Raw genomic sequence first — 19,706 nt, 5'->3', positions numbered from 1 at the left:
CGAGATCCGCGTTTATCGACCGACTTCAGTCGAGTGTCGAAAGCGGCTGGTAGCGACATCTAACGACAACTTTGAGAAGTATCGTTATTGTTTTAACTTGTTATACGTTTAAAGTTAACTTAAAAAACTTTCTCAAATTTAATATACAATAGATATTTAAAACATAAAAGAGCATTGCATTTTCTTTATAATAAAACATTATCTTCTCAGATTGCCTCTCGTTACGTCTTCAATATTAAACATTTCTTCCTAGCTAACCAAAGGTGAATTCGATCAAACTCCAATTAACTAAATTGGCGATTAATTCAACTGCAGAAACTTTAAAGGAAAACTTTGACCTGCATAATTTGTTGTATCTCATTTTTTTCTTTTATAAAGTTAGACAACAAGAAACTCATAGTTTTTCCATACCAATAATAATGTAGCGCAAGTATTGCTATTGATAAACTATAATATATGTATAATATAATAACTGATAAGATTATTCAGAATTTGGTGAGACGCCCGCCTAGAGGGAGATCCAAATTTATACCGCCGATATGTTTTTCGCAAGCTCGAATAATATATTATTCGTCTGTTATTCGGAGTTTGATTAAAGTCGCCTCTAATCTCCATTCTAATAAAACAAAATACCTAATAATATTTCATACAAATGTTCAACAGGATTAGACAAGATGGGAAAAATATAAGTGTTATCAAATGCTATCTTCAATTATAATAAGCATTTATACTTTTCTATATACATTTTACTTACTTATTAACTTTCTTCTCGTCACAAAATAAATTGCATATTTACTTTTATTACATTCCAATTATTTGTGCTATTGCTAATATAGAAAAATAATTTGTCTCGCATGATTATTCTTCAAATTCAATGTACGCGCGTTACAGTCTTTCTCATTTTGAAGGCTTTGCATTGAAATCTATTGCGCCCGCTGCGACTTGAGGCAAAGCACGCGAATGTGAAATCGCGACAATTGTCGAACGTTGCTCGGAATTGCTAGACGTCGGGACGTCAAACGTCTCAAAATATCGCGCAGAGAGACGTCGGGAAATGTTTCTCGTTCGCGAGGTCAGTCCACCGGGCCCACCGTAATGGAATTAGCCGAAGTGAGAAATAGGATAGGGCCAACGAATAGAACGCATAACGCAGCAGGAATAACACGCCGTGCGGACGTGGGCAAGTTACAGCACGAAACAAAATCTCGATCGATTGCTTTCCGCATTCTCTCTCCTCAAAATAAAATCGAGATGTCGTAGATGAAAACTCTCTGTGTTTCAGCAAACGCTAAGGAAGACGAGAAATTAAACGCTGAAGTAAATTAATCTCCGCGTTTTTGTCGACCAATTTTAATTAATTCTTCGTAAATAAATACATTAACCGCAAACAATCGCTTTGTTATTTTGAGAGTTGCTCTCTGTTCCTTTTGAAAGCGTCAGGAGACCGAAAGTCCGCCTGACAACAGCGATCCGTCGAGCTCGAAAATAGATCGTTTTCGAAGCTTTCTGGGGATTCGTTGGAGAGTATTTTGTCGTGGAAAGTAAGCGCGCTGGCCAGGAAATCAACCGCTGATTAACAAGCATTGTTAACGTCGACCAAAAGATTAATAGATGGACAACTCTATTGATCGTAAAATCTCCGATTCGCACGTATGCGGATCGATAAAGCGCCAAATTGCCACCAAATACATTCTCTCGTATCGTCGCAAGTATATAAGATCGTCTACATGGAAATAGCATTTAAATTAGGGACGAACAAATTTCGAATGTTGGCTAGAAGTAAACAAGTGTCATTGTTGCTACGGCCAAGAAAAATAAAAGGTGAAGGGAAGTACTTTACAAATTCCAATAATATTTAAATGTTCTACGTGCATCGAATGCACACAAGCTCACTTTGTCGCGTAAATTGATTTGCTAATCTCAGTAATCTAAAATGTACTTTTCAAAAGAAATATAAAGGAAAGTCCTCTATTACGAGATAGGCTCCTAATACGACATAACGGGTTTTTAACATCCAATTTTACAAATCTTTGTTAGCAACAATTACACGCACGATTTAACGATGAATTTTCCGCTAAACAGATTTCACTCCAAGGGCAATAATAAGGCAATAAATTCATAGCGGAACCAACAAATGATGCCTATTAATTTTACAAAAACTCGCGCTATCTCACATTAAAAGCGTATCTCATAATAGGGGACTTTCCTCTATGTAAAAGAAATAATTCAACTTCGTTGATCTTGCTGTTAATATTTTCTAATCTCTGTCTGGTAGTTAATGATTGCGCGGATATAATTACCGCGCGATAATTATTGATTGGGTGATCGATAGTCACACATTATTTTATTACGTGCATCGAAGGCGGGGCATTAATCCGTCGCGTACATTTTATCATATTACACATTTGTTACATCTGTTGATTTTCTAAATCTCAACAATCAGATAACACGTCGGGTGATCGCCACGCATGAGATAAGAGCGGAAGTGAGTACGTGTGCTTCACGGATAGAGCAAATTTTCAATTGGATCGCAATAATACGTCTCTGTTGCAACAATGCTACGTCCAATTCGACGGCTCTTGCGCTTTATAGGACAAAACAATTTCAAGAAGACTTTATTTCGCTCTAAATAAACACGTACACGCACACGGAGAGAATTCTCTCTTAAAATTTATCCTAAAAATCATGTAGGTACAGCAATTGTGGGGCGACATGGCATTTTGAAGAATTTTATGTGAGTATCTGAAAGTTTAACATGCATTTCAAAAAACTCTCATAAAGTTCTTCAAAATGCCACGGCTTCCCACCATTGCACGATTTTCAGGATAAATTTTAAGAGAAAATTCTCTTCGTGCATACGCACAAGGTATCCTACAAATCCACATAAGGTGCTGTCTCGAGTTTAGAGATATTGAACTTCTTGGAGAAAAAGTTCTCGATTGAAACTGCGTTGAAAGAGTTTCAAATCAATAGAGGAAAGTCCTCTATGAGATACGCTTTTAATACAAGACCGCGGGAGTTTTTGCCACATTAACAGGCATCATCTGCCGGCTCCATTATGAATTTATTGCCTTCGAAAGTGAAATCTGTTTAGCGGAAAATGCATTGTTAGATTATGCGTGTAATTGCTGCTAGAAAACGATTTGTAAAATTGGATGGTGAAAACCTGTTATCTCATACTAGAAGCCTGTCTCATAATAGAGAAATTTCCCCTATCATTGAGAAAAGATAAAGCGAGCGAGATATTTAGTACGCTTTAATCTTTCGTAAGGTATGCAAGGTGTATCTGAACGGCAATTGCTTCGTGAATAAAAGACCCCGGATATCGATTCGCGAGCGTGCGCGCGCGCGCGCGCGTGGTACAGCCGCTCTTACGTAATCGCGCCGCAGAGAGAGATGCGGCGGACGGGCACGTGTGCCTTTTCGCGAGCATCTCCGAAGACATTAGCGCATACGCGCGTCACCGGGAGAGCTCGTTTTAACTTCTTCTACGTTTCGATTCCAACTTCCTCTGCACCGCCCGACGTAATGTCGCTCCGCCGTTTCTCGGTGTCTCGGCGGCGGTTTCGAATTAATTTCAGCGGGGGGGAATCTTGGCAACCCGGTCCCGGAGTTCTTCTCAGCCGGCACGATAACATAATTAATTTCACGGTTGAATCCGCCGGACTGATTCATCAGATGTTTGCAATTACAACGTGCAATTATGTTTTATCGAGCTGGCGCGCGTTCAATCGATCGAACCACCTTGCGCTCGAACGCGCATTCATTTCTTCGATAAAAACGTCTGGCGCTAAATCTGCGCTTAACACTCCGTGTTATCGCAGTCTTTATTTCATATCTTTCGATTGCTTGTTGTAAGTTTTACGTAGACTTTGTTATCACGTTGTTAAACTTCATAGTTAAATATCATTATTGCGTTATTTGATTATGTAAAAATCGTACGTTTACTTATATATATAATGTGATTATAAATCGGCAGTAATATTAACCTTCTTCGACTGAGAATAATAAATTGAAAGAAAGAATAAATACTGTTTAATAAACGCATGAGTCACGCGTCCACCGCTTGTTTCCTTGAACTCTTAATAGTCCCGTAAGAAAGACAATATCTCCAGATGACGGCCGAAAGCCACGTGATCACTTGGACCGACTGTGCTGCGAAGATTTATCGCCGCCACGATGGCCGGCGCAAACACGAGGAAAAATAAAAAGGAACAATTCTCGTTACGGCGCGTTCGGAATCGTAAACGCAAATTTCGACACAGTCTCGTCCTGGCGGTGTTTGCCTACCAGATATCTCGTGCTAAATCTAGTCCTCTGCTCATTAGCTGCTCGTCTGATACGCGATTTCGTCGTTATTAGCTATATTCGTCCCTTTGAATCGGGGCAGAACGTCTAACGCTTAATTAGAAACGCAAATGTGTAATTAAAAGGTAATTATAGTAACGAGTTCCTTTGATCCAGAGGAAACCCCGAACTTCCTCGGCTCCCTGGCGTGGTGGCACAGCCGATTAACCGAAGGAGAACGAAATCAGACCGCGATCAAGGTTGATCGGCAATCAGATGACAACTGACTCAAGCCTGTCGCACAATAGGAAAGCACAGACAATAGGAATAGGGGGAATAACACAGGCAACAGAAATAACTAAATTCCAACATACCAGAAACCGTGCATCGATGCACAATGGAATATGGAATAGACAATAGTATTTTATTGGTACCGATTAAATAAACGATTAATTCTGTTCAATCGAGAAAGTGTATCGGAACAAAAATCATTGTTATTTAAATTCTAACTACTAAGATTAGAGATTTTACCTCAATAGTTGGTGTATACAAATTTCTAAATTGCAAATCTTCATTTACTATGAATTTAAAAGAGAAGTGAAGCACACCGCGCTTCGAGAAAGCGTACATTATGCATGCATTATATTGCTATGTTGCTGTAATATTACATTGTAATACTTCTGGAGGCGGACATTTTATACCGTTGCTGCAAGATTGCAGCAGCGTTGAGGCAATGTTGCAATCTTGCGATAAATTATTGCCGCAATGCTGCTGAAACCTTGCTGCGCTGTATGGGAAGTTCTGATCGAGTTCGTCGTATGCGAGCGGGAATGAGCAGGGAGGAAGTGGGGAGAATTGTGCGCTTGGCAGAGACGGATCGTCACAAACGAACGCCTACCGGCCATTGGCTCCGGTCCTGAAGTTTCGTCTCGTCACCCACGCTTATGACATAACGTCAACCGACACAGGTAGAATCGTTTTCGGGGTGGTGCTTGGCGCGGTGTCTCTTGGCGAAGTACCTGGCGGATAGACCCCCCTTCTGATTTCCCTCTCATTTCGCGGACGCGTTACGAGGTCACGGTCGCGGTAGCTTCACTGTCACAACTTCACTGTCCGTTTCGTTTCGTTCGTCACGTGCCGCTGAAAATAGCAGATACGCCGACCGTGGCAGGTCCGCGATCAATTCTTTCCGCGCTGGCGATATTTTGTGTACCACGCGATCGTTTGTCACACAGTCGTTTAGATTCGCGGCTAATGGAGATCGGTGAATTTCTAGAAGAGAGACGGGAATTTCAAATTACGTGTATTTGAGAATTTGGGACACGTTACGTTGATAAGTCATGAGGTTTACTCGAGGCTGTTTTCAGACTGAGTCTCGGAAATTATGGATACACTCGTCCAAAACCCCGTCCCATTTTCGATAACTATATTGACTGTGAAAGCAGATTAGCGACCCCCTAAACAGTCTAAACAATGGATGAACCGCGTGTGCGGGTCTAATAAGGACAGCCTTGCGCGTCGAATTGCAATATTTCCTGGGCGGGGACTGTGCGAAGGCGATCAGTCTCGACGACCGGATGCCGAGGCCGTTCTCCGAGAGGCCCAGGGCAGTGATTCTCACTCTCGCGCGAGTAACAAAAATTATAGACATACGTAGCGCCATTCCGCACGAGTGGTACGTAATCTCGTTTAATTTCAAGAAACCGTTGTGAACCGTGCGGTCTTTTCAAGGTGCCAGCGCGTTCTTGGCTCGGCCCGGTTTATTTCCGCGGAAAACGAGTATACTTGGTCCAACGTACGTTAGCGAGTGTTACGTAACGAGCTTAGCATTGACAGTGGTCTCCCTCCCCTTCTCCCTTCCTCCTTCTCTCTTTCAGTTTGAGCCGTGTCAGAGCTGGAAATTAATATCTCTGTCTATATTTCATGTTATGTTTATTTCAATAATTTTTAAAATATCTTTACTCTTATTGAATTTTCTATTGTATGCATACGCGCGTGTATACATGAAATGCGATCCGGATGTCTCGTTGAAATGTCGCAAGCACATTGTCCGGCTGATCCAACTCGAATGCGATTTATCATCTTGTTTTTCGAAAATAGAAATAGACGCGTCGATATCGCGCCGCTGAGTGCGAGCGCTTTCGAAAAGCAAATATTTACTACGCTCCCCGTAGGTAGGTCCTCAAGGAAATCGTATACCGTGGAATGCGGTGAATGAACGCGATACACGGAGTAAGACGGGTTTCCGCAAATCCCGCTGTAATTGCGACTTGCAAAAATTAACTCGCCAATTAAGACGCAGAAGATCATAGCTGAAATCAATATTCACATCAATATTCTACCGACAATTATTCATTTGCAGCTGCGACCTTAATTTGACGATCACCTTTAATTTTCTACGTAGAATATTTTAATAATTACAAGCGCCCAAATACGCGCATCGAAAGGAAATTCGCGTTGAGTCGCCTCTTAATTATTTTCTCTGCACTGACAAGAGCTTTTTTTAAACTAGACTTTACTTGAAATTATTTTTTGTTGCTGAAGTAAATATTTATTCTATTTAAATAAAAATATCAAATTTCAAGTAAATATGTGTATTATATTAATTAGTAAGTCAATTTAAATCATTGCATTTTCTACACTCAACTAAATTAAGACATTTGTTTCTATCAGTGCACCAATTCTGCCTCAATTTAACTTGTTACATTAAATATCTTGGGGTAATTAAGTCCACAATTAAAGTCGCGTCGAAGCGAAATCCACGTGGAATCAATTAGGGGACGGAGTTCCATTTTTTCCGCAGTTCTATTTTTGCGAAAACTCCCTTAATTATTATTAAATTCGCCCCGAGGGAGGATCCACCTCAGAGAAGGGAGAGATATATCCCGCGTTAAGGGTTCGCCGCAAGTGGCCCGTCGATGAAACGATTACCGCACACATGAGAATAATCATGGGGCTGATACACGTGGCGAAACGGTTCCCGATGATGGGAGAGAATTTTAATCCACTCTGGATATTCTTATTAGCGCGCGATAGGGAGAAGGGTAGGTAGGTAGGTATGTGGGTAGTAGTTTAGTATTGATCTACCCACGAGCGACCTTTAGTCTCCCCACCGCTGTTCCGCGGGGGGTGACGGGGGGGGGTGGAAACGGGGGTCCTGGCTGGCGCGACCTAGAGCAACCCGAGCGGACGCACAGCTGATTTCGTAACAGCACTTCCATCGGCCCCCTCTCCCCCACGAAATCCCGCCGTTCCCCGGAAACCACCGGGTGACCCATATATCCCGACGATATCGGAACGACGGAACGCGAAACCGCGGGATCGCGTCGGGCCGATTCAAATCGGCGTCGCCGAGGCGTTTCGCGCGGCGGATTAAATTGGCGCGGCGGGAATCGTGGAGGGATCGGTGAGTGAAGGGGCGGATCGCGAAGAACTGGGCTGGAATCGACAATGTTTCAGCGGCGAACTCGGCGTCCTCGCCTCGACGGGCGAGTTTAAATTTTAAAATGTCCGCGAGAAGCCCCCTGACAAAATTGCGAGACTCTGTTCGTAGATTCGCACGGCGAAAAAAAATGCGGTTGAATTTAAAAAAATGAAGTTGCTTGAATTTAGCTTCACGGGCTGCCACAAACGTAAATAATTTGTTCAATTGTATTTGCAATGGATTTTAATTTTAAGCATTGAGCTAAATATTCAGATTACTAAGACAACTGTCTGATGTTTCTCGTTCAATTAATATTGACGTTGCTTCAACGATTTTATTTCAACTGCACTGATCTTGTTGATACAACATTGTTATTTTTCGCGCGGAAATCATGTATCTCGCGCGAAAATCAAATGTACGATCTCTGAATCGTCAAAGAAAATGGAAATGCATACTTTTGAGATTATACCAGATTTACGTGGCACAAATCGCAACGCATCGAAGACGACGCTCAGTTCGAGGATTAATTAATTGCACGGGATACTTCTTCAATAGAGCTCCCCATAGATAAAAGCATTTCTTCGGCGAAACGATAGTGAGTAGTAGTCGATTAAAATGGCAAATAGTCTTAATTCTTAAAGAAAGTGCATTTAATTCGCGTCTATGAAGAAATGCCTGAAAACGGATGCAACTCGCCAAGGCCACGCAATCAAAGAGTTAAGCTGGCGCATCCAAATGGGACGGACCTCGTAAACTCAATAGCCGTCGACCAACGTGATCGCGGGGCCAGACCTTGGCCTTGATTCGTGCCGAAGAGTGTCGGGGCGATTTATCTCTCGATCAGCGATAAAAAAAACAACAAACGATCTTTTCAACGTGTTATTGACATGTGTGTTTTAAAATGTGCACTGAGAGTTAGAAGTTCCTAGCGCACGGTATTCCACGGACATTTTATCAAATGCACTTCCACGAGAGAACATTTCTACGCCGTATTTATAAACGCTTCGATATTATCTGGGGTGAAATTAAATCCAACTTTCCCGCCAAGTCGGATTCGTTAATTAGCGTCGGCCGTTTTCTTCTTACTGCGATTTTACATATCAACACATTCGTTTTATTCCAAATTCTAAACAACACAGCTCTATACGTGCGCGCGCGCGATAAATCCTCAAAGTCCTATTAGCACGTTCGACGAATACGCTGACAATTTTCTTTAACAAACGCCCCTTAATTTCTACACGGCGAATGTGCGGAACGACATTCGCACCCCCGCTGTATCCACTCTAAAAATATCTGCTCTTCGGCAGACGTTCGTCCGTGCTTTTTCTGCCTTTTCTCCACACCTTGTACTCTCCCTCCGTTTCATCTCTCCTCTTTCTTCCCTGCTCCTCCTCCTCCCTCGTTCACCCATCACGTGGATTAAATTTCACTTTGAGCCTGAAAACTGTACACTGCGAGAAAGAAAAGATCGGGGCGAGAGAAAATGAGAGAGAGAGAGAGAGAGAATGAAAGAGGGACTTAAGATTAAGCGAAAAGGGTCGAAGAAACGATTCGCCGAAGCAATTCCATTTGCTCCCGCGAGCCGCGAGCGCGGCTCCGCCGCAGCTGCGACCCCGGTAGGGGAGAGAGAGACCCAGGTAGCAACCGAAAACTTTTCACCGCGGAAATAGCGGAACGGCGGAACTGGACGCGCGCGGACGAGGGTAGCGCGGGTGGGGAGAGGGGTGGGGGGCAAGCGCGCGCGGGGCGTCGCGATTGGCCGAGCCGGGAGGAGAGGCACTCGCGGCGGCGAGCGGATTCCGTGGCGCGCCGTGCCGCGCCACTTCGTTTCCGACCCGTGCCACGTACGCGTCGCCGCCCGCGGATCCGCCAAGGTGCGCCACCCGATCGCCTGCCGATCTCTCGTCGTCGCCGTCGCATCTCGCAGTCGCTCGTACATCACCAGGTGAGTCTCTCGCGGGGTTGAGGAAGGGGGGGAGGGGAATATTTACCGAGAGCGATCGCCGTTACGTCACGCCGATCCGGAATCCTGGGGGAGGGGACCACCCGCGCGCGATCGCGATCCGCGGACCCGACGCCGGCCGGTCGGGATTCTCTTACCGCCCGGCGGTTTCCCCACCGGAGGAACCGCGGGCTGCCCCGTTTTGTATCCTCGCTTTACCGCACCGGTCGAGGCGCCGCGCGACTCGGGGCCCCCGAATCGTCGGGGCCTCTGGGATCGTAGCGTCCCTCTTTCTCTCCCTTCCCCTCTCCCTTCTGCGAAGAAAAGCGGTGGTTTCGCCCCGCGCCAATACCGGTTTCGCCGGCGCGTTCCGTCCGGCGGTCGCTCTCCCCGCCGTGTCGTGCGGACGCGTCCTTCTGGATTACCGAGGTTAGGATCGCCGATCCCCGACAGCGGAAATCGAAACCCGACGCCGACACCCGATGCGCGATGATCGCCCGTTTACCTGGAAACGCGTGCGATCGTCGTTGTCTTTTTTTTTCCCCTCTCCCTCCCGACGCGACGTGGCGTCGAAGAGCGCGACCGCCCGGTCGCGATCTTTTGTTTGTACCGACCGAACGCCGTTACCCCCCGATTTTCGACGAGCTCGTTTACCCTCGAGAGAGAGAGAGGACTCGTCGTGAGATTCCCTTTGTCAAGCGCCGAGATCGATGCGCTTGAAGTTGCCGCTTCTGCAGCGACCGCTCGAGTCGAGATGAGATTTCGGGAATGAAGGAAGGCGTTTACGTAATAGGATAACGATGACAATCGATAAGGCGCGAACGTCGGCCGCTCGGATTCATTCTCGTCCGAGTATAATCGAGGAACGTTCTTCCCCCCCCCCCTGCAAATCTGTCCTCGACACGTTCGCGTTTTCTCGATGCGAGGATTCAGACTAGAATTGCCGTCGTGTACTCGCGAGGAAAATACGTGCCAAGATAAAACCGGGAAATTCATAGAACACATTGACAGTTCCAGGCCGCGCGGCGGCGAGGTCTTAACAATGAGATCCGACGTCATTCTCTTCGCCTGCGATAAGGCAAATCGCGAAAATCCGGCTGAATTGCGTAACGAACCGAGGCAGGAAACGCCCGATCTGCCTCGGCGCCGGATCCGCGGGCGATCGCGACTCGCCGCTGTTCCTCGGCGATCGATGGCGCGATGACGGCGTCTTCCGCGACTCCTCTCGTGTCATCGCGCGGCGACTGGACTCGGGGCGTCGGTCGCGAGCGGCGAGCGAGATTCTGAGAAACGAAATGACGCGGCTTGTACGCGACAAGGCACGCGCGACGACGAGTCCTGCAGCGCTCGCGATCGTCACGCTTGGAATCGCCCACAACGGTCCGAGATTCCACGGAAGTCCGCTGGCTTGGAAGACGGAGATCGTTAGTTTCGCGCTTGGCAAGTCCGCCAGTTTTTCTTCTCTTTTTTTTTATACTTTCCAGTTTTTCGTAGAGTCGATTTCGATCCAAGTGTCTCACGCGCCTCTCGCGAGGAAACCGTTGATTACACGCGCCGTAATTGTATTTTAATTGTACTTTTTATTGCATCTTCTTGCACCTGTTTTGTTATGATTATTATTGTCGACGCAATGGCCTGCGTTCAAAAAAAGCTCTGCAACTGACGTAAAATTCGTGAATTTGATCTTGGCTCGGTCTACAATCGGACTCGCGAACCTTGCGACAGTCGCAAGTTTTTTTTTCTACTGTACACGGCGGTGTCACTAATGCCCGGCCTCCTGAAGTTGCACGCGGGTCGAGGCATTTTTTGAGAAGCGTGCGACTTTCTGACTCTTCGTGCGTCGTGACTGTGGAAACTGCGAATCAGCGTTGCCGGCTTCATTGTCGCGATGCACGAAGAGTTAGAAAGCCGCACGCTTCTCAAACGCATCTCGATAATCCGCGTGCAACTTCAGACGGCCTAGGCATAGGCGACGCCGCGCTGTACCTGGGCCGCGACTCGATTTGGTACCGCAGGATGTTCGTCACGCGCGTCTCGGCGAGTTTATTCGAGGGCGACCAGCGTTCCACGCGACGCCCTGTGCGCTGGCGAGTTAACTCGACAGCTCGCCGACCCGTCATCGCGGCTAATATTATGAATTAGCGACGCGCAAACATTTATACGAGGACAGTTCGCAGCCGTTAAATGAGCCGTGCGCGACGTTACGTCAATCGTTTTACGACGAAGAAAAAAAGGAAGGCGCGATACTTGAGCCGCGTTCGTCGCTAACGAGGGGAGATTTATATTTTATATTAACGTTAAAATGCAATGTAATACGCACGTAAAGTTACGAAAGCGCACGGAGTTCGATCGTAACACGCGTCATCGTTGCATCACCGCCAACTCCCGGCCGGAAGTTGACGACGCGTGGCGTTTTTCCAAGCTAGATTAAAGAAAATTGACTTGCTAATTTCGGTTACAAGTAATTAAACTAATATAAAATAATTGGGCACTAAATAAAAAGCCTATTCGAGTCAAATGAGAATGCAGGCACGCAACAAAATATATATTTAACCAATGTAGAAAATTGCTAGACGACGCCTGGCCGGCAAATTCTAATTAAAGAAATTCATTGCGGGAAATGTTACCGCAGCCAGGTTTTGAACCTGGACCTCCCTGCGCTCTAGGCGGGTGTCTCACCAATTCGAAAATGTATACTTGACAGTAAAATAAAGGGGTAGGAAAGAGTAAAATTACAAAAATGGGAAAAACAATTGGGGCCCTTTGTCTCTCTGCTTTTCTCGGAGGAAGCATCGCGTATCTTCTCGATCGCGGCCGCCGCCTCCCACTTCCGGCTGATGATCGACATCGGGTCTCGCCGGCCCCGTTGTCCGATCGGGATCGTCCGGCACGCTGATCGAACATGCAAATTGTTAGGCGCGCTGCGACGAATTTCCGCCCGCGAGTGCATTGACAGATCGAGAGCCGCCCATGTATAGATCCGCGCAAGAGTCCCGGCGGCGCGGCAGTTACGTAAGTCCCTGGAGATGCCCGCGGCCGATAAATCTCGAATCGTTTCGTACGGGGGGAGGACAGGGGACGGGGGGGGGGGAGCGATTTCCAATCGACCGGAAACAGAAGGCTGCGTGCTGCGCAAGAGAGCGTGTAATTCTTTTTGTGTCGAAGGTACATCGATTGGCGAGGACGTAATCGAGTTATTAATTGCGAATTACGGTGCGATTTTCAACGAAGTGCGGGGAGACCATTCTCTCCGCGTCGCGACAGCCTACAGTCGCGCGCGCACGTGCACTGAAAGAAACATTTGCAGCCGTGGCTAATTGCGGTTTGCTAAAAATATGTTGCCGCCATAACTGTAAATAAAAGCGCGACATAAAAGCGCACCTAATGCAATAGGCACAGCAGCGAAATAGTTGTCTCGATGAAATATTGGCCGTCCATACTTTACGACTGAAACTTGGTCGCCACGTGCAATTTTTAGCTACGGCGGCTGCATTTTTCTCTCCGCGCGCGATTACAGCGGTTAAAAATACGCGGCTCTCGAGCGTATAGCCTCGCGTACGCTCCGCGTGCCGTTCGGAAATGACCGTTCGCGGCGTGGCTCGATTTTACTCATCGATCGGCCGCGTTCCTTCGAGTAACTCTAGATGAGATTTGTACGCAGCCGCGCGACACGTGAGACTCTATTGTGAACATGTCCGATTTAACAATGCAAGGCATTGTTACCGATACGGCGCGCGTGAAAGTAAGAAAGTAACAAAGTAACCCTGCTCTTCGGCGCTGGTGAATAACGCTGGAAAAACATACTGCGTTCGAAATGCCCGGGATTTACGCTCGGGCCTTTGTCAGCGTTACATAATTGCGCTTAACGCTGCGTTCTCTGGAGATTCGCAATTATTATGTATACGCCGTACAATTTTTTCTACCACGGGTGCGGGCGGAAATCAATGCTGTTATGAATGACACGAGGTTTCAATTCGGAGGTGTCAAAGCTAAAACGTAACGACGTTACAGCACAAATATGAAAATTTAACACGTTGCTCGTTACTCTGGGGAAAAAAAAGACAGCAACCCATTTTGTGGCCCGCGATTGGCAATCGAATTATTTGGAGTGTTCGTAACTCTACTCTGGAAAAAATTTTGACCGTTTTTGTGTAGTTGAGCAACTTAACGTTTCGATTAGTGCGTAGAAGAAAAGTACCTTTGCGTTACTGAATACCGACAGAACTAATTGAGAGAATTGATGAGTATTGCTTTAAAATCTTGGATGTACGCGGAATAGCTAATTCCGATTTGTAGTTACGCGGGGTAAAATTCGTAAAAGATTACGAACAATTCAAATAATTCGATTGCTAATTGTGGGTCCCGAAATGGGTTGCTGTCTTTTTTTTCCCCCAGAGTACGTTTTAAAAATGACACGAGGTTTCAATTCAGAGGTGTCGAAGCTAAAACGTAACGACGTTGTAGCACAAATATGAAAATTTAACACGTTGCTCGTTACTCGGGGAAAGAAAAAGACAGCAACCCATTTTGGGGCCCGCGATTGGCAATCGAATTATTTCGAGTGTTCGTAACTCTACTCTGGGAAAAGTGTTGACCGTTTTTGTGTAGTTGAGCAACTTAACATTTCGGTATGTTCTCATATATTGTTTAGTTTTAGATAGAGGGTCTTACTTGAAAGTTTATTAACATTTCGGTTAGTGCGTAGAAGAAAAGTATCTTTGCGTTACTGAATATCGACAGAACTAATTGAGAGAATTGATTAGTATTACTTAAAAATCTTGGATGTACACGGAATAGCTAATTTGTAGTTACGCGAGGTAAAATTCGTAAAAGATTACGAACAATTCAATTAATTCGATTACTAATTGTGGGTCCCGAAATGGGTTGCTGTCTTTTTTTTTTCCCCGGAGTACGTTTTAATATTTGCGTTAGTCGCGCGGCGGTAAGGCGAATATTGCGTTCCACGGTATTTGCAACATGCCTCACCTCTCGCGTGTGCCACGTGTTAAGTCGAGTTGTAGGCAGGCGCATTATCGAGTGACGTGTTTCTCGATTCTTTAAGGCCAGATGTGGCTCGCCCTCCTACTCGCATAATACCGACTCTTATACCTGACACGCTGACGTGCCCGCGGAGAGTGCTCGGCGAGAAGCGTAAGAAAATCTGTTCCCGTGAGTACACATGAGACGTAAAGGATCCTTGGCGCAAACTTGGAAGAACTGTAACGCCAGGCCGTCCCTCTCGATTTTGAATTTCATCTTTTCCTCGATTTAATTAACGAGTAACGATTAGTCGCCACACTCTGTATAATCAGTTGTAACCGGGGGGTAAACCGATGATTAATCAGGTACACCAGTGCCTGCTAAAGTTCAGTGGGCATTACTTTATCTTATTATCTTGTTTTATCCCTTTAGATTCTTTATAATGCCCCAGCAGGGCCAAATAACACCCACTCATGCCCAAAAAAAGCCTAGTAATGCCCGAAATCGTACACCACAATGCCCTCGGCGGTTTACCCCTCGATTGTAACCGAGAGTCATAATCGATACGTGATATCGCACACGTCAAACGTTTCATTGATCGGTCGATCAATCCGTAATTCTGGATGTTGGACAGCTCGCGATAACAGATTTGTTTTTCGGGCTGCACTTACAAAAATAGAGGGAAGTCACCTATTATGAGAAAGACTCCTGCTACGAGATGGCGGGGTTTTCGTTAAATTAATAGGCATAGTCTGTTGATTCAGCCATGCATTTATTGCCCTTGGAGCGAGATCTGTTTAGTAAAAAAATTCATTCTTAGATCGTGTAATCGTTGCGAGAAAGGATTTGCGAGTGAATTTGTGTATTGAAAACCTGCTATCTCGTAATAGAGGACTTTCCTCTATATCTCGGAATAAACGCAAAGATCTGTCTCTTGAATCGGTGATTCTCTTAAATGATTTTCTTCATGATTTATATTCTCGCGATATACTTTTTTTAGTTACATAGATTATTATTTAATGTGGTTACAGATATAAAATTGTTTATTAAATCAGCTTTGCGTATGGTAACGCGGCAGCGCGTCACAATGATGTTTATTTATAACGTAAGTAACATAACGCGTGCAGGTATAAATATTATCGTTAAGGCGTTTATTTATAATCTCTCGCGGCGTAACCGTACGAGTGTGTTAATATCTTCCCGCTGATGTAACGTGCGCGATAAGACACCGGGTAAGGGCAAACACCTGTCGGGGGTTATTCGAGGGTCTGCGGATATTATCCCGGCCCGTAAAATTGGGCGTGATAAATGTTGCCGCGTCTATTATTAGCTGCGCGGCGAGACGGCGCACACGCACCAAGATATCAGCATGTAGGATCTTCAATTATAAATTCGCTTGTAAAATTCAGAAGTGTCTATTCGGCGCAATCAAAATTGCCAGTGTAGAATTCGTAGCATCTTCTGCACCTGGCGGATTAAACAGATCACTCGTCACACGTTTCGCGACGTAAAGAATGAAGAGCCGCGACGCACTGCAACAAAATTACATGTAAAATTACAATTATTACAGTGGGTTATATTGGGACCATCTGTAAGAGGTGTATATTTACGTACGTCAGTAAATTTACTCCTTGTGGGTAAAACAGGACAACGAAGACGTTTCTTAATCGAGATTATCGAGAATTTGACACAGTCAAATATAGTTTTTGCGCTTGTAATTCTTTTTATTAGACTTCTGAACTGACTGTTTTAAGTATGATAATGTTCTGCTATGCGGTCCGCAATTTATCCTGGTATTATTTTGTGCACAAAAGCGCTGATAAAAGAATTGCAAGCGTAAAAACTATATTTGACCGTGTCGGTAAAGAAGATGGCTGAGGGATCCTCTCTTGTTATGTATGTAATTTTACATACTTTTTTTGCAGTGTAGAATCGTTGATTACATTCCGGCGTAGTAATATCGAAGTTGCGGTTGTAGATTAGAAAAACACCGATCGGAGCGAATTTAATTTCGTTACGTTATCAATCTCTATCGCTGCATTATCGACGAAAACTGGATGGATGGGACACGTTCCGTAATATTGGTGTTTGCGCGAGATTGCCAGGGGGCTATAAAGCCCTCGAATAATTCATAACGATTCATTTCGTCTCTAGTTTTACGCACGAGGGCTGGCCTTGACCTTACCGTTGCGGTAGAATCTACGATAGAACTCGAAATCCGTTCAGCGGACTAACACGGTTGATCTAAATACAGTGATTTGTACGATTGTATGCAACTTGAAGAGAAAAAAATTACGCTTAATCGCGGGTAAAATTGGATCGCGAATCCAATTTCGTTTCAGATAAATCCCGTCTCTATAGAATTTCACGGGGATAATTGCACTGGTATTACCGAGACAGGTTCTCTCGAGGTACGATCGCTCGCGAGACACTCGCGCTTTCCGGCCCTTTTATTTATTACAATGTCACGACCTGCGCTTGATAGAAATTGCACTTCATTCAAGCGGAACGGACACGGATATCTCTCGCTGCGGGAGGCGCGGCTGTCCAGAAATAAATCGGTTTGTCCGTGGCCAAGCAGAAGCCTGTGTTGTTTACGATCTCAATTTGTAGCTTTGCGTGTTACACGCCGGATTTAGAGTGCCGGGCTTCCATATTGCATAACGGTCGCGCCGCGCGACTGCCAACTGTTCCTCCGCTAGAGCCGTCGTCGTGTCCCGTCATTAATGGTTGAATCGTAAAAATATATTTCGACGCGCCCTGCCGTGCGGCAGAAACGAGAATTTAAAATGTCGGACGGGGTGGAAAATTGAACGTTACACTCTTAAAGAAGAAAGGCGCGGTATTCGTCGAGCGAGGGGCGAAAAATAACGTCTCGTCCCGCCAGAGGAATGAGACGTTATTTTTCCTGTAAAATGCGAGACCCAATGTGATTCGAGAGAATGATTCGCTCGTTTCTGCATTTATCTACGATGATCTGTAATCCGTCCCGTGTCTCGTAAAAATCGCGAGAACACCTCACTTGTTTCCGCGCGGATGATCAACAATGTCTTTCGCCACAGAATCGCGTTTCCTCCGCGCGTCTTTCATAAACCTCTTCCTCGCGCGAGATTTTCCGGGGAAATTCCATTTTTCCCCTCCATAGGTTTATAGGTTTTTCTATCGATAGAACGGTATCTTTCAGTGAAAGTTGAAAACACCCGTGCGGGATTGTCGATTACAGGATCCTATGGTGACATTAATTACCGACATTATAGATCTTTAGGTGCTTATTTTTAAATTGGCTTTACACAAGTGAAAATCCTTTCGCACGTTTAAAGTACAAATAGAAGTAAAAGGTGGGCTACTCCATTTAAGACTAAAAATGAAAAGAATTACAAAATTGTACTTGGCGTTGCGCATTTCTGTACCTAGAGTTGATGAAAAAATTCAAATAATATGCAAATGATATGGTTTATGTACAAATCGGAGAACAGCATTGTGTCATCGAAGCCAAGTTTAAAAGCTTGATGAAAACGACATTTATTCAAATATGTTTTATGCATTTATACGCGCGCAGTGTAGCTGCAGAATGATAATAAGAGCAATAATAATATGCAACAGTAGTTGCCAGATCTTGTCTGTCAGTGGTGGATATCAAGGACAGGTATCTCGTAGATATCTCTGTTTCGTGCTGGTATGTATACATGATCGATTCACGAGATACATATATTTCCGATACATGTTTATGTCCAGGGGCTCGATCATGAATCTTTGGCCCGTATTCGGAATCCTCTTATCGGCAAAAGCGCTTCTAAAAGTGGCCTGTATCTGATCAGGCGGCTTATTGGTCACTTAGGCCGGTATTCATAGTCTATTCTTATTTCAAAATTATCTCAAGTGTTGTCTTAAGAGGCTAATACGGCTTTGCGATTGGTTAAAAACACATTAAGAGTATACTTAAGATGATCTTAAACATAACAACGGACTATGAATACCGGCCTTGGAGACGCTTTTATCGATCAAAGAGGATTCGGAATACAGGCCGTTTTTTTCTAGCGTGAATTCGTGAAAGGTGAAAGATTTCATTGACGAATAGTGACGTTCCTCAATGAAAATTTTCACTTTGCGCGAGTTGACGCTAGAAGAAAAGATCGAGTCCCTCGACAGAATGATAATATAGAACATTAAATTATCGACATATTCGAGGTACAGCCGTCACTTTGGGATCCCCCTTAAGGGCGCGGGTCGCTTATCGGCCGAGTTGTCGGATTCCCCTCCGCGTTGCGACAAGTCGTCGACAGATAGCGCGATGCTGCAAGTGAGCCGCTTGCGCGAGTGAACGGATCAATAAGATGCATCTCGCAGGATCCAAGGCGCTCTTTTCCCGGGAGAGGGAGGGAGAAAGAGGAGGGGTACCCTCCTTGCTTCCGGGAGGACGAGCTCACGTCGATCGCGAGTTCGCAGTCGGCGAAATCAATCTCGCGAGGTCGAAATTTTCGCTCCAAGAAAATGGAACTGTCCGCTAACCATCTCGACTTCTCGGCCGCGCGAGGCGATCCGCTGACTCGTCATTCGCCTCCGCAGCTCGCTAAAAATTACGTTCTACTCGCGTTCGTCCCTCAAATCACTCCCCCGCCCCTCTTGCGTCCTTGCAGAACGCTTGAATTTAACGAAATACGGTCCGACTCGATCCCGTCCGGGAAATTGCAGATTCCGCCGCGAATTTTCGCGAGGACGCGCTCGACCCTGAATTGGTTGAGAGGAGCTGCACGCGGGGTCACGGACATCCTGCTGCCGGGAGGGGACACTCGAGAGTCGGATCCTTCGGGCCCCGCTCGTTATTGATCGCGCAATGAATTTCTCGTTCGCGCGAGCGACAGCGGCGAGCGTATCTCCCGTTTTTCCGTCGTCGGAGATTACCGATTTTTGTCCTCTCTCTCTCTCACCTCGCTAAGCCTCGACGGCTCGCGAGTGCGATTGCGTAACGCGCGAGCGTAATCTCGCGGAGGTGGGACTCTAAAAATAAAAACGAGCCGCGCGATAGAGCTCTCTCCCATTTTTTTTTTAAGGACAGACCGTAGCCTCGCTTTG

The 19,706-nt window shown here is 45.5% G+C and overlaps 1 protein-coding gene across 1 annotated transcript in view; it reads left to right on the top strand.

The window, feature by feature from the left end:
• The first annotated feature begins 9,471 nt into the window (after positions 1-9,471).
• Positions 9,472-19,706, top strand: part of LOC105567573 (arginine kinase) — a 26,040-nt gene continuing 15,805 nt past the window's right edge. The window contains exon 1 of the mRNA XM_012022523.1: positions 9,472-9,656. The gene's annotated coding sequence lies outside the window, so the exon portion shown is untranslated. The remainder of the gene's footprint in view (positions 9,657-19,706) is intronic.

This window comes from Vollenhovia emeryi, unplaced genomic scaffold (genome assembly GCF_000949405.1).
Source record: "Vollenhovia emeryi isolate VEMERY1.0 unplaced genomic scaffold, V.emery_V1.0 DF939136.1, whole genome shotgun sequence".
NCBI classification, from domain to species: Eukaryota; Metazoa; Arthropoda; class Insecta; order Hymenoptera; family Formicidae; genus Vollenhovia; species Vollenhovia emeryi.
This window is presented reverse-complemented; position numbering and strand designations above follow the sequence as displayed.